Source organism: Syngnathus typhle, linkage group LG12 (genome assembly GCF_033458585.1).
Source record: "Syngnathus typhle isolate RoL2023-S1 ecotype Sweden linkage group LG12, RoL_Styp_1.0, whole genome shotgun sequence".
NCBI lineage: Eukaryota > Metazoa > Chordata > Actinopteri > Syngnathiformes > Syngnathidae > Syngnathus > Syngnathus typhle.
The window spans coordinates 9525917-9533631 of record NC_083749.1 but is presented as its reverse complement, the minus strand read 5'-3'; the positions used below and the strand labels follow the sequence as shown (position 1 = coordinate 9533631).

At 43.8% G+C, this 7715-nt stretch overlaps 1 pseudogene; it reads left to right on the top strand.

The window, feature by feature from the left end:
- The first annotated feature begins 4161 nt into the window (after positions 1-4161).
- On the top strand, positions 4162-7243 carry LOC133163790 (neuropeptide Y receptor type 2-like; annotated as a pseudogene).
- Positions 7244-7715: the final 472 nt, after the last annotated feature.

Genomic DNA, 7715 nt, shown 5'->3' with positions numbered 1-7715 from the left:
TCTAAAAATATTTTATCGTGCAGTTCAGAGGTGCAGCGTTCAATTCCAGCTCTGGATTTCCTGTGCTCCGTTTTCCTCCCACATTTCAAAAACCTTCAGAAATTGGATAAAATTGAGCTCGATATTGATATTTAAATCAACCTGTCCAAAACTAGTGCAAAGATTAGTCTTCTTTCTGCCACCAAATTGATAGGTGTGTAAAATAAAATGCCTAAACAGAAGTCTTGCACATGCACAAATATCCAGACGTGCTAGTTTTTACACAGGAACCCACACGCTCTGTCGACTTGGATAGAGCCCCAGAGTTGTTCCTATCCTATTTTGCCTCTCCAGCCAAGGGAGGAAACCAAATACCACATTTCCTAAGGATGTGCAGCCTCTCGAATGGTCCACACAGTCTTTGGATACTTTAAAATAAAACATGGATTAGAGCTACCTGAAAGTGTATATCCTTGAATCTTGGATTAATACTATTGCCATAGATAGAGTATACCACGTGGTCTAATATTGAGTGTCAGGGTCAAGTATTTGGCTGAGTTCCTATGTATTGCACATTGATGTATGACTCTGCAAACTGTGACATGAGATCTCTCTCTCTCACTTTCTCACACCCACACAGACACCCACGCACACACAGTTGTCACAAGCAACTGAAATCAACAAACAGCAAGACAACACAACTTGTGATGCATTATCAACTTCACGACCAAACGACATAAGATACTCCCAAATCAGTTAAAATGCATAAAGGCAAATGTTGCCAAATACTTGATGACCCCCATTGGACAGCTTTGGAAAGACACAAATTAATTGAAACCAGGATCCCCAGCAATTGAGAATTTTAAAGACTATAAATCAAAATTTGAGACGTTCTACTTATGTGTAAATTGAAGACCAGAGTCTTTAATCCTTGCCTGACAGCAGGATGAATCTCAGGGCTCAACAGTGTCTCCGGTGATAAGAAAAGCTGACTAATGCAATAACTATTATCTAAAATTAGGGAATGATCTTAGATGTCACAGCCCCACTGCTCTGAAGTCCCCTTATTCAAACCACTAAAAATGCAATTACAGTGATCTCAGTATATAGTAAGATGATGCATTTCCACCTTAAAAGGGGTTCAGATAATCGTATCGCACCACCCCCAGCGATATTTTAGAAGGGAAAAAAACAGCAAAGAAATTCAGGACTCTATAAAGACAGAAATGTCAGATCTTCTGCATATCATAGTCAACATGCCAAAGTTTGACATCACACAACAATGACAGCACACTCAAAGATTGTAGAAACTAGATTTATTTTATGTATTTCTATCTTCTGTTTGAGACAAATTGGCGTGTTGATAAAACACTATCTATCTATCTATCTATCTATCTATCTATCTATCTATCTATCTATCTATCTATCTATCTATCTATCTATCTATCTATCTATCTATCTATCTATCTATCTATCTATCTATCTATCTATCTATCTATCTATCTATCTATCTATCTATCTATCTATCTATCTATCTATCTATCTATCTATCTATCTATCTATCTATCTATCTATCTATCTATCTATCTATCTATCTATCTATCTATCTATCTATCTATCTATCTATCTATCTATCTATCTGTCTGTCTATCTGTCTATCTATCTGTCTGTCTATCTATCTGTCTGTCTGTCTGTCTGTCTGTCTGTCTGTCTGTCTGTCTGTCTGTCTGTCTGTCTGTCTGTCTGTCTATCTATCTATCTATCTATCTATCTATCTATCTATTTATTTATTTATTTATTTAATTTGACAAGAATGCTTTGACGTCTTATTTGCACCACAGTAGCTGTTGGTCTGACTGCCATATTTTACAATCCCATACTGTTTAAAATAACCCACAGTAAGTACAAATTTAGAGAAAAGTCATAACTTACCTGATGTCCACTCTGATGATGTTTGTTGATGATCTTTTGATGTTTGTTTTCAAGCCTTGCTTTATCCAACACAATGATTCATAAAGTTCCAATCTCGTATGTATCCAAGATGTTGGTCCGTCTGTCGCTATAGTATTTCAGGGCCAGTTGGCCACATGATTGTCTTCAGTCTGTCTTCGACGTTTTGCTGTCACCTTAAACAAGTCCAGACTTACATGTAGTCTGTGTCGCGAATTAGCTGTGTGGAAAGCAAGTCTCCCTCCTTGCTATTTTTACATTGTATGTGAGTAGATTCTGAGCTACAGCTCTAAATTTAGTGTGAGAGAGATGCAATGCCAAACACGAGAAGCCCAGCGTGCCGTTGAGATACAGACAATAAATATGAAATCAATGAAATATGGTACTGAAAATGGCGTATAGCAAAAGCAAATCAGGTGGTAACAAAGTTATACAAAATGAATATTTGAACCCCGTTGCTCTTACAAATTTGAAACCCTTATTGGAAAAAGAAACAAAATGACAGATGCACATTCTGAGAGTTTTATTTTGAATACCAGGACAATGAAGTCATCAAACATCTACAATTTTTTTATTCATGCTTGAAATTCTAAACAGAAGCAACCAAAATGAAAAAGAATAACATGGTAATTATGATGACAGTGACACAAACCCACTGAACACATTGCTGATTGGATTAAACTTTATTGGGAATTATTTTATAATGTTGCGGAGGATAATGTGCTCACTGTTAAATTTCAGCTCACGATATTTATTTTTTTATTGTTAAGAAAACCTTTTTCATGAAACATGGTTAGGTTTTGCCTAATAGGTATCAACTTCACAATTCATTACTGCTGGTTCCTCCTTCCTAATACTCCAGTACAAAAAAACGTTTTTTTAGTTTAGTTCTTTCTTGTGCTTTAGTCTTTAGTCTGATAACTCCTATTTCCTTTTTTGGAAGAGCTCTTTTTCAAAATAAGATGACTGGGAAGATTCAAGATTTTGTCTCCAGATCTTGTTTGTTGAAAATCTTCTCATGATTAAAATTCATAGAATTTGGGTTTGAGACAAATTTGGGTTTGCTAGCGCAATGGTCGCTAGCAGCCCTCCTTTTTTCTGAGGCATGGTTCAGATACGGCCCAGCTTTCCATGCAGCAGTCCAGATCTTCATAGCCATTCCACCGACATTATGAGCTTTAAAAAACAGAATTTAGCTTCGGCTTCCTGCGAGGAACCGATTTCTCTCTGGGGTTGGAGCTCCGTGAACCCAGATGAGCCCTTCTCATGAGGATACTGCTCTGGCCGATAGACTGCGTGGAACCTCCAAGCCTCCAACCACTCATTAAGAGACGGTGTATTGTGATTAAATTGAGTTTCTGAGAGCATCCAGGCTGCCTGCCAGTCAGAATCTGAATTAACTTTCTTACGGCGTGTGTGTAAATCTGCAGGGCGGTATGGAGTTTCCGTTGCTCTACTGCTGATAGTTTATGCATGACCATGTCTAGTTTGTGGATAATGGTGCTGCCTTGGAGACCTCCAGGAGTCAAGCCAATTTTGTGCCGCTGTTGGTCCGTTCTTGGTCTGAGGGACAGGTACAGAATAATTCTTGTAAAGTCAGAATTCTGAGAACAAAGTCAGAATTATGACTTTCTGCTGAGGGGGGCTGTGACGCGCAGTCGGAGCTCGTCGCATTTCCAGTCGGCTTCTCAGTGGAGACCAAGCTTGCGTCTGCTTTGCGTCTTTCCTTCCCGTCATCTGCACATGGACCTGGAGAGCAAAAGAACTTCACGTCAACTTGCACATTGAGGTAAGCTGAAAAGAAAAAAAAAGAAAAATACGCATGACACATTCTGTCTTATTGAAATGTGTCTGGAAAATGATGGCACCTTCCTTGCCAGCACTTTTTGCAAATCCTTGAAAGCTTTTAAAGATTGTGTGAAAGTAGCTACGCCGGTGAAATCAAAATGTCGGATTTGGAGGTCCCGTGTTCAAACCCTCTGCTCACCTTGACCGCCTTGTTCATCGGCTCCTCAGCCTCAAAGTTTCACACAGATGGGTCCATTGGGGACCTCCAGTGCTGGAGTTTACTCGCGTTTACTTTCCACGAATATCTATAGTTACAGACTGACGTTATATGTTGCTTCCGCAGGCCAGCCGGCTGGCCGATGGGGTCGCCGCAAAACGGACGCGGCAAATAAGGCACTGCGGCTGTCGGCACCCAAGTCCTACGCTAACTGCTGTTGGGCCAGCATGGGAACGGTGCCCGTTGAGAACCAGGCGGCCTATCCGGGCCTGGAGGACAGCATCCACCTGCCCTCCGTCCGTCCGTGTGGCGCTCATCATGGCGTACGGCCTCATCATCGCCCTGGGCGTGGTGGGCAACACCTTAGTGATCCACGTGGTGTTTCGTTTCCGCCGCCTGCGAACCGTCACCAACTTCTTCATCGCCAATCTGGTTCTGGCCGACCTCCTGGTGGCATCGCTCTGCTTACCGTTCACGTTGGCGTACACCCTCCGTGGCGAGTGGGCGTTCGGCCAGGCGCTGTGCTTCGCCCTGCGTGCACGTGTCCACCATCACGCTGAACGTTATTGCGGTGGACCGCCTCCGCAGCGTGGCACGTCGCCCGGATGGCACGCCGCGGATGTCCCGACGGGCGTGCGCCGCTGTGGTGGCAATCACCTGGGTGGTCAGCGTGCTCTTCGCCAGCCCGCTGGCCATCTTCAGAGAGTACACCACCTTCCACTTGGCGCCCGGCAAGTCCATCCAGGTGTGTGGCGAGAAGTGGCCCGAGGGGAGCGGCAGCGCCCCCTACAGCCTGGCCATGTTGTTGCTGCAGTACGGCCTGCCGTTGCCTGTCAACACAGGAGCCTACGCGTGCATCTGGAGCAAGGTGAGATCATAGTAAGTTTTATACATCGAGCACCACCTTGAGAATATTTTGCTCTCCAAGTACTGCTGTAAAGACAAAAATAAAAAATATAATATAGCGACTAGCTTTACTGTAACATTTTTTCCAGTGTAGAAAGGCCCTATAGCTTAATCCAGGGGTCACCAAACTACGGCCCGCGGGCCGGATACGGCCCACGGGACCGTTTAATCCGGCCCGCCAACCCTGAACAAATTGTATTAAACTTTTTTTTTTTTGCTCATTTTGCCTGCAATGACTGCGTTTGCCCAGTAGATGGGGAAGCGCTCGCCTGCGCATTTACTACCGGAAGCCGTGTCAGAAAGCTCGGTGCACACTCACAAGTGCGTGTACGGACATGGCGCACTCGCGCTCTATTTGTATCAGTCCCGAATTTAGAGCGTGGGCTGTGACGACAGCATTCTTGTAATTTGCGCACTGAGCTTTCAGATGCAGTTTTGCGCTAAAGCCACCCACAAACCTTCCCCTGGAATCCTTCCATTAAAATGAGTGGCCCGAAGAAAAGAAGTGAGTGCCGAATGTTAAAAAAGAGTGGCCAATTTGGCTCGACGTACGCGACGTGACGTTCAGCCACATGAACGTCAACATCTACCCGTCAAAGATCGAGGTAAACGGACCAACACCTCGAATCTCGCCTAAGAATTGCCACAACAAATTTTACTCCAGACTATGACGCACTATCAAACTTTAACAAAAAAGACAGCGGTGTCTACAAGCCTACTGGAACCTACAAAATGATTATAAGGGAGGAACACAAGAACTTTAAGAGACTGCTCATATGTGTCAGAGAGGTTCTGCTCTGACAACTGAGCTGAACTTTTATCTGTTAAGATTGTGCATGGCACAACAGAAAGTTAATGTTCCATGGTTTTTTTTCTATGAAGAATCCAGAGAGAGTTATTTAGTTATTATTTATTTCCAGTTTTTTCTGTGAAGAACTCAGAGAGGGTTATTTAGTTATTATTTATTTCATTAATAGTGTTATTATTTGTTTCCTGACTTTTTTTCTGTATAGAACCTGGAAAGGGTTATTAAATAACCGTTATTTGGTTATGTGTGGCTTTCTGGAAAACAATAAATTTTTTAAGCTCCCCTACGATCGTCACACTTTTTCTGTTACAAACTGACACCGGCCCGCCATCAGAGAAGGGAAAGGTTATGTGGCCCTCACAGGAAAAAGTTTGGGGACCCCTGGCTTAATCGAATAAAATAAAAAAATGTTGCTTTGCTGTCATCTTGTTGCACAGAGGAACTAAGAACCCTAAATTTCAATTTCAGGATGGTCCTAAAATGAACTGTAGTGTTGGGACAGAGTCCCGCTTCAAATAGTGCTTTGGCATACATTATGATAAAAATGCTAATACCTTTATTTTTGTGTGTTCCTCGGAGCTAGCTGAACGCCACCCGCCTGTCGCGCGCCCACCGCCGCCGCCGTAAGACCACCAAGATGCTGGTGACGGTAGTGGCCGTCTTTGGCGTCAGCTGGCTGCCGCTGCACGCCTTCCAGCTTGCCGTGGACATGGACGGCCGTGTGGTCTACATGGACAACTTCAAGCTGCTCTTCAGCGCCTTCCACGTGGTGGCCATGTGCTCCACCTTCGTCAACCCCATTCTCTATGGCTGGATGAACAGCAACTACAGGAGCGCCTTCCTTGATGTCTGCACGTGCTACAGGCTCTTTAACATCCACAAAAAGATGAACAAAATGGCCCCTGCCCCATCTTACCGTTTTTTTCCGTGTATAGTGCGCCCCCATGTATAATACGCACCCTAAAAATGGCATGCTGATGCTGGAAAAAAGCCTGTACCCATGTATAATACGCACCCAATTTTTATGAATTTTTTTTTTATGAAATGTTTTTCTTTTTTTTTTTTTAAGTCCCAATGATCATCACACACGCAGGGAGGCAATGGGTCCCATTTTTATAGTCTTTGGTATGGTCTTAACTAGGCTGGATGTATTTTTTTTTGTTGGCGTTGATTTCTCCGATTGCCATAAACGCACCACCGCGCTCCGTGCGCGCACGGGAAAGAGGCGTGCGGACGTGAAAAAGGCGGCTCTGTATGGGAGAGACGTTGAAGAGGAATAAAAACACCCTTGGAAACCAAAACTTGCCCCTCGTCGTGACTCGGAGCCGCAACTAATGTTTCGGATTTGTGTAGGGTACATTGTGACAGACAGCAAACGAGCAGGTGATCGAGCAAGCCTTGTCTGATACCAGAGCATTGTGTTCGTATGGAGCGTGTTTGAAGTGAACAGCAGAGACGAAAGCAACAAGGTAAAGTGTTGTGAAATAAAATATTACCTGTAATACGCATTTGCTGATTGAAACTGCTAATTAAACTGTGAATTGAAACTAATAGGTGGAGAACAGAACTCTCGCTCTTTATAGAGCTGACGTGTCTTGCGCATCCGTTCTGCGCATCTGTAATGGCGGCCTCCGTATGATACCCGGTTTGCGTGTGTGCGCGTGTGTGCGAGAGCGAGAGAGAGCGAGAGAGAGAGTGCGAGAGAGAACGCTCAACCGTAGCGCGCCGCCGACCGCCCAACTGCACCGCGCTGGTCGCATTATTGTGACAGAGCCGTCGCTGAAATTTAGAAGATATTTTTAAAGTCCTGATGTACTTTCTAAAATTTAAGTGGACCTCAGTGCGCACTGCGCAGGGAGCTTAATTTGGTGCGGTCGCGCAACCGCAGCGCGCCGGGCGCTCACTGTCGCATTGCTTAAAGAGCGCCTTTGTGTTTTAGGATGAACAGCAGAGACCAAAGGAACAAGGCAAAGTGTTGTGAAATAAAATATTACCTGTAATACGCATTTTGTTATTTGCTGATTGAAACTGCTAATTAAACTGTGAATTGAAACTAATAGGAAGAAA